The sequence below is a fragment of the Durio zibethinus genome, chromosome 1, assembly GCF_047325235.1.
Source record: "Durio zibethinus cultivar Kanyao isolate XHJ-2024 chromosome 1, ASM4732523v1, whole genome shotgun sequence".
Classification (NCBI taxonomy): domain Eukaryota; kingdom Viridiplantae; phylum Streptophyta; class Magnoliopsida; order Malvales; family Malvaceae; genus Durio; species Durio zibethinus.
The window spans coordinates 13,602,983-13,609,918 of NC_143162.1; the positions used below are offsets into that span (position 1 = coordinate 13,602,983).

The 6,936-nt window shown below is 48.7% G+C and overlaps 2 pseudogenes; both read left to right on the plus strand.

Moving 5' to 3' along the window:
- Window positions 1–3,082: 3,082 nt before the first annotated feature.
- LOC149520408 (18S ribosomal RNA) lies at window positions 3,083–4,177 on the plus strand (annotated as a pseudogene).
- A 318-nt stretch (window positions 4,178–4,495) lies between these two features.
- Window positions 4,496–6,666, plus strand: LOC149520409 (25S ribosomal RNA; annotated as a pseudogene).
- Window positions 6,667–6,936: the final 270 nt, after the last annotated feature.

Here is a 6,936-nt window from a genome sequence, read left to right on the forward strand (position 1 = left end):
TTTGCTTTCCACTTACCTGTTGGTGGCTTCCTCTTGCCATCTTTGGTTGAACGATCTCGGTCTTCATCTTTAGATTTCTGATCACGATCTTTCCTCTTGGACTGTTTCTTTCGATCCCTATCGTCCTTGCCCTTACCCTCGAGCTTGGAAGACTCGAACTTGTTCAAAGGCTTGAACTCTATCAAGGCCTCAGCAGTAGTCATGGCTTTAGCCAAGTCATGAACTCCCCTTCGTTGTAGCTCATGTTTCACCCACGGCTTCAGCCCATTCATGAAAGTAAATAAGGCATCTTTCTCACCTAGATTCGAGATATGTAACATCAGTTCAGAGAATTTCTTGACATATTCCTTTATGTCCTTTTGCCAGCTCAGCTTACGTAACTTTGCCCGTGCCTCATCATCGGTATACTCTCGATAAAACTGCTCTCTGAACTCTTTTTGGAACTCTAGCTTGGTTCCAATCTTGGCACTCCCATGCCTAACATCATCACACATGTACCTCTACTACAATAAGGCTACATTAGTGAGATACATAGCAGCGGTGCTTACCTTTATCACCTTATCTTGCATGCCCATGGCTTGGAAGTATTACTCCATACCCCATAGGTAGTTATTTACTTCCTTGGCTACCCTAGTCCCTTTGAACTCTTTAGGCTTGGGGACATCCAATATGGACTTGGACACTCCAACAAACATGCCATTCCCAATGGCAGTCTTGCAAGTAACGAGCTCACTGGTAAGCTCCTCTATCCGCTGGTGCATGGCCTCCATGCCATCGCATAAGGTCAGTACTTCAGCTTCCAAGGCCTCATTCTTTTAGGTGATCATGTCCATGCCTTTGTTGAGAGCAGCTTGCAGCTCACCTTGGATCTCCTCCCCCATGAAGTTTAGCGATGCAATGTGAGTCTCCACTTCCTCAAGCTTCTCCCCCATGTCGTCCATGGTCAACTCCACCTTGGCCAGCCTACCGTCCATGGTAGACCAGATATCTCTTGAACTGGCTTTCTTACCTTTTCCATGCCCTTGCTCATGGACCTCTGGTTGTTGGTTAGCAACGTCGCTCTGGGATGCCATCTCCTCAATCATGATCTAACCTGCACAACACAAACATGCAGAATCAAACTTGCTCTAATATCAACTGTCACGGGATCTGACCTTAGACTCAAAATCCATGCGACCTGAGGCTTGGAATCTCTTCCTTTATGCCTAAGTCAGCCTAAAACACAAGTGTGCGGGCACTAGAACAATGGGAAGGGTTGATTACACAAGTTAAAGAGAAACAGGATAACAAGGCAGAATGCTGAAACATGCTGTGTATTCACTGAAACAGATGTGTTTGATGGTGTACAAATGAGGGTGGAGTAGCCCTCTATTTATAATTGAGGCTCTAGCTACACTTAATGGCAATATCCCTAGAATAAAGGCTAAAATCAAGGGGTTATAGAGATTACAATCAATCAGGATTCTAACTTCTGATTTCTAAGGTCAAGTAAATCTGCCAAGAGGCTCCTGCTGATCCTGCAAGCTTCCAGAAGCTTCACTTGCATGTCTAGCACCTTGGGCCTTTCTAGATATGGTACGGGTAGCCTGCATGCCAGGCCTTGGCCTCACAAGCTGGCCTACAAACTGGGCAGCTATTTTGGCCTCGTCTTCTAGGCCTTGTGCGCAAATACCCGCTAGGGCGCCTAGTGTGTGGGCCTCAACCTCTAGCTCACGTGCTGGTGTGCCTGGCGTGCCCGTCCAGGGCGTGACATGGGCACTTGCCTCAATCACCGTCGGCACGTGCCATGCCTCGATCAGCATCGACAGAAGATGGACCCTAGTATGGGCGGTTGCCTCGAACACCATCGATACATGCTGGACCTTGGTGCGGGCAGATGCCTCGACCACCATCGATGTATGCATGCCTCAATCAGCATACGCACAAGCTAGAATCGATACGGGCACCTGGCTCGATTAGCATAGGTAGAAGATGGCCCTTGGTGTGGGCACATGCCTCGACCACCATCGATTCTTGCTCACCCTTAGTGCGAGATATGCCTATTTGGAAAAAGTATCCCCATTTCAGACACTTTAAGGTCTACTGGTAGCATATTTGCAAAATCTCTAATGCTTTGTAGGGGGTGGTGGTCTAACACCCCCTCTCCCCTCCCTACAAGGGGAGTAGGTGTGCATGATGGGCCTCCCATTACGTATACCCAGGACTACATCCCTCTAGTGAAATTCCAGCCATTTTGTTCGACGATTGGTTGCTCCGATGATCGGTAGGCACCCATGGCCTCGATCGGTTGGCATGCATGCAAAAAAAGAGAGCTGAGCTTGAGCCCTTGCACATGACGGATGCTACCCTAGACCTCAGACCAAGTCCCTGAATCAGGCAATGACTCCCTGGGGTGGTGTCAGCAGAGCTCGCACGTGCGGTCTCGATCAGGCCAAGCATTGGTGGTATTACGCCGTTGTTGCCTGTCGGATGGCAGGGGCAGACTCATGGCCCTTGCTTGTGTTTTTCCAGTGCCAAGCGGTTGTGGCATGGCCTCGCATGTCGTTTCCTCCACTCGCTCATCAAGTAATCAATCGGGTGGGTTGTGGACCGACGCGCGTCGATGCTGCCACTTGTACGCAATGGGCATATGAGTGGTACTATGGTTGTGCGTGTTGGCAAGCTCTATGCTTGATGCATTAAACTGTTGACCCGTCATCCTCTTCAATCTTCCCTCATGCGGTTGTTGTAGCCTAGGGGTGCGATCAGGATCCTATGCTGCATACCCGAATCGATGGAAATCAGATGTCTCACTATCCCTTATCCATCTCGTGTCCTGAGGGGCAACGGGTCAGATGTCAATCGTGGCCGGTGTCCCAAGCGTGTCACCCAATCCTCCATGGCTGCATTGGTACACCGGTGTTCGATCATACTCTCGGATGTGAAACATTTAGCGGGCACAGGCATTCAACCCCTGTTCGTCCGATGCTATGCATTTCATGTGCTCGACATGCACGACGCTTACGCTTCACGTTGGGCTCTCTCTATCGCTCGATCAGTGCATCGAGGCCCACACAGTGCCAACGTCCTGAAAGAATGCTACCTGGTTGATCCTGCCAGTAGTCATATGCTTGTCTCAAAGATTAAGCCATGTATGTGTAAGTATGAACTAATTCAGACTGTGAAACTATGAATGGCTCATTAAATCAGTTATAGTTTGTTTGATGGTATCTACTACTCGGATAACCATAGTAATTCTAGAGCTAATACGTGTAACAAACCCTGACTTCTGGAAGGGATGCATTTATTAGATAAAAGGTCGATGTGGGCTATGCCCGTTGCTTTGATGATTCATGATAACTCGATGGATCATAAGGCCTTTGTGCCGGTGACGTATCATTCAAATTTCTACCCTATCAACTTTCGATTGTAGGATAGTGGCCTACTATGGTAGTGACGGGTGATAGAGAATTAGGGTTCAATTTCGGAGAGGGATCCTAAGAAACGGCTACCACATCCAAGGAAGGCAACAGGAGCGTAAATTACCCATCTTGACATGGGGAGGTAGTGACAATAAATAACAATATCGGGCTCTATGAGTTTGGTAATTGGAATGCGTAATCTAAATCCCTTAACGAGCATCCATTGGAAGGCAAGTTTGGTGCCAGCAGCCACGGTAATTCTAGCTCCAATAGCATATATTTAAGTTAAAAAGCTCGTAGTTGGAACTAGGGTTTGGTTGTCTAGTCCGTCTCACGGTGAGCACCGATCTACTAGTCCCTACTGTCAGTGATACGTTCCTGGACTTAATTGCCCGGGTCGTTCCTTCGACGCTGTTACTTTGAAGAAATTAAAGTGCTCAAAGCAGGCCTATGCTTGTATACATTAGCATGGGATAACATCATAGGATTTCGGTCCTATTGTGTTGGCCTTCAGGATCGGAGTAATAATTAATAGGGACAGTTGGGGGCATTCATATTTCATAGTCAGAAGTGAAATTCTTGGATTTATGAAAAACGAACAACTGTGAAAGCATTTACTAAGGATGTTTTCATTAATCAAGAACAAAAGTTAAGGGCTCGAAGATGATCAGATACCGTCCTAGTCTCGACCATAAATAATGTCAACCAGGGATCGGTGGATGTCACTTTTAAGACTCTACCGGTACCTTATGAGAAATCAAAGTCTTTGGGTTCCAGGGCGAGTATGGTTACAAGGTTAAAACTTAAAGGAATTGATGGAAGGGCACCACCAGGAGTGGAGCCTGCGGCTTAATTTGACTCAATATTGGGAAACTTACCAGGTCTAGACATAGTAAGGATCGACAGACTGAGAGCTCCTTCTTGATTCTATGGGTGGTAGTGCATGGCCGTTCTTAGTTGGTGGAGCGATTTGTTTGGTTAATTTTGTTAACGAACAAGACCTCAGCCTACGTGCCTCATCCCAGGTGACACGCACTCCTTGTCCACTCGGACCTCGTTAAACCCCCCGCATCGCTCGATTGATGCTCACATCGTGACCCCAGGTCAGGTGGGATCACCTGCTGAGTTTAAGCATATCAATAAGCGGAGGAAAAGAAACTTACCAAGATTCTCCTAGTAACGGTGAGCGAATCGAGAAGAGCCCAGCTTGAGAATTCGGTGCCCTTGACAATTGAATTGTAGTCTGGAGAAGCATTTTCAGTGATAGACCGAGCCCAAGTCCCCTGGAAAGGGGCGTCGGAGAGGGTGAGAGCCCCGTTGTGCCCGGACCCTATTGCACCACGAGGCGTTGTTCGCGAGTCAGGTTGTTTGGGAATGCAACCCTAATCGAGTGGTAAATTTCATCCATGGCTGAATACGGGCGAGAGACCGATAGTGAACAAGTACCGCAAGGGAAAGATGAAAAGGACTTTAAAAAGAGAGTCAAAGAGTGCTTGAAATTGTCGGGAGGGAAGCGGATAGGGGCTAGCAATGCACCCCCGTCAGATGTGGAATGGCGAGAGCCAGTCCGCCAATTGGCTTGAGGTATGGACCGACGCGGGTCATGATGACGGCCTTAGTCCGGGATTTCGATGTGCTCATGGAGACATCATCGTTGTCACGATCGTGGAATGTAGCACGCATCATCTTGGCATGCCTCGACACTCACGTGCTCCTGGCTTCAGCCTACGAGCTCCCCATCTGGCTCATCTTGAAACACGGACCAAGGAGTCTAACATACGTACGAGTCAATGAGCCAGAAAACCTATAAAGCATAAGAAAGCTGATTGGTAGGATCCCTCAAGGGTGCACCACCAACCGACCTTGATCTTCTGAGAAGGGTTCGAGTACGAGCATGCCCATCGAGACCTAAAAGATGGTGAACTATGCCTGAGCGGGGCAAAGCTAGAGTAAACTCTAGTGGAGGCCCATAACGATACTAACGTGCAAATCGTTCGTCTGACTTGGGTATAGGGGCAAAAGACTAATTGAACCGTCTAGTAATTGGTTCCTTCCGAAGTTTCCCTCAGGATAGCTAGAGCCCCCGGTGAGTTCTATCAAGTAAGTCAATGATTAGAGGCATCAGGGGCATAACACCCTCAACCTATTCTCAAACTTTAAATAGGTAGGATAGCACAGCTGTTTTGTTGAGCCGCGCCATGGAATTGAGAGCTCCAAGTGGGCCATTTTTGGTAAGCAAAATTGACGAAGTGGGATGAACCGGAAGCCAGGTTATGATGCCCAACTGCGCGTTAACCCGAAACCCATAAAGGGTGTTGGTCGATTAAGATAGTAAGATGGTGGTCATGAAAGTCGATTAACAACTCACTTGCCGAATCAACTAGCCCTGAAAATTGATGGCGCTTAAGCGTGCGACCTATACCCAGCAGTCGGGGCAAAGGCCAAGCCCCGATGAGTAGGACGACATGGCAATCTCCATAAAACCCATGGTGCAAGCCCGACCGGAGCGACCGTCGGTGTAGATCTTGGTGGTAGTAGCAAATATTCAAATGAAAACTTTAAAGGCCAAAGGGGGGAAAGGTTCCATGTGAACGGCACTTGCACATGGGTTAGTCAATCCTAAGAGATAGGGGAAGCCCATCCAATAGTGCGTCCCGCATGAGCTTCAAAGGATAATCGGGTTAAAATTCTTGAACTGGGACGCGACGATTGACGGCAACGTTAGGGAGTCCGCAGACGTCGACAGAGGCCTTGGGAAAAGTTATCTTTTTTATTTAATGGCCCGTCCACCCTAGAAATGGCTTAGCCGGAGGTAGGGTCTAGCGGTCGAAAGAGCATCGCATGTCGTGTGGTGTCCAGTGCACCCTCGATGGCCCTTGAAAATCTGGAGGGTCGAGTGCCATCTGCGCCCGGTCATACTCATAACTGCATTAGGTCTACAAGGTGAACAGCCTCTGGTCGGTGGAACAATGTAGGCAAAGGAAGTCAGCAAAATGGATCCGTAACCTCGAGAAAAAGATTGGCTCTGAGGGTTGGGCACGGAGGTCCCATCCCAAACCCGTCGGTTGTCGATGCATTGCTCGAGCCGTAGGTGTTTAATGGCCCCCAAGGGCACGTGCACGGGCCTCCTTGGAGCTCAATTTCCACTGAGCGATAGGTAGAATCCTTTGTAGATGACTTAAATATGCGATGGGGTATTGTAAGTGGTAGAGTGGCCTTGCTGCCATGATCCACTGAGATTCAGCCTTTTGTCACTTTGATTCGTCCCTCCCCCATCCCCTCCCATTCTCTCACCGACCTTCCTTCTTTTTAAGCCGCCCACCTCTGGGGTTGGGGATGACCTGGGGCCCTCCGTCCCTCGATCCCGATCAAGAATGAACTCCGTATGCCTAAGTCAACCTACAAAATGAGCATACGGGCACTAAGCCGACTAGAGAGGCTGAATGCACAAGCTGAGGATCGATCTGGTCCCCCTCTGTGTGTTATCGATCTTGCTGCGGTTCCTGCTACCACTCTTGGTCCGATCAGAGCTTAG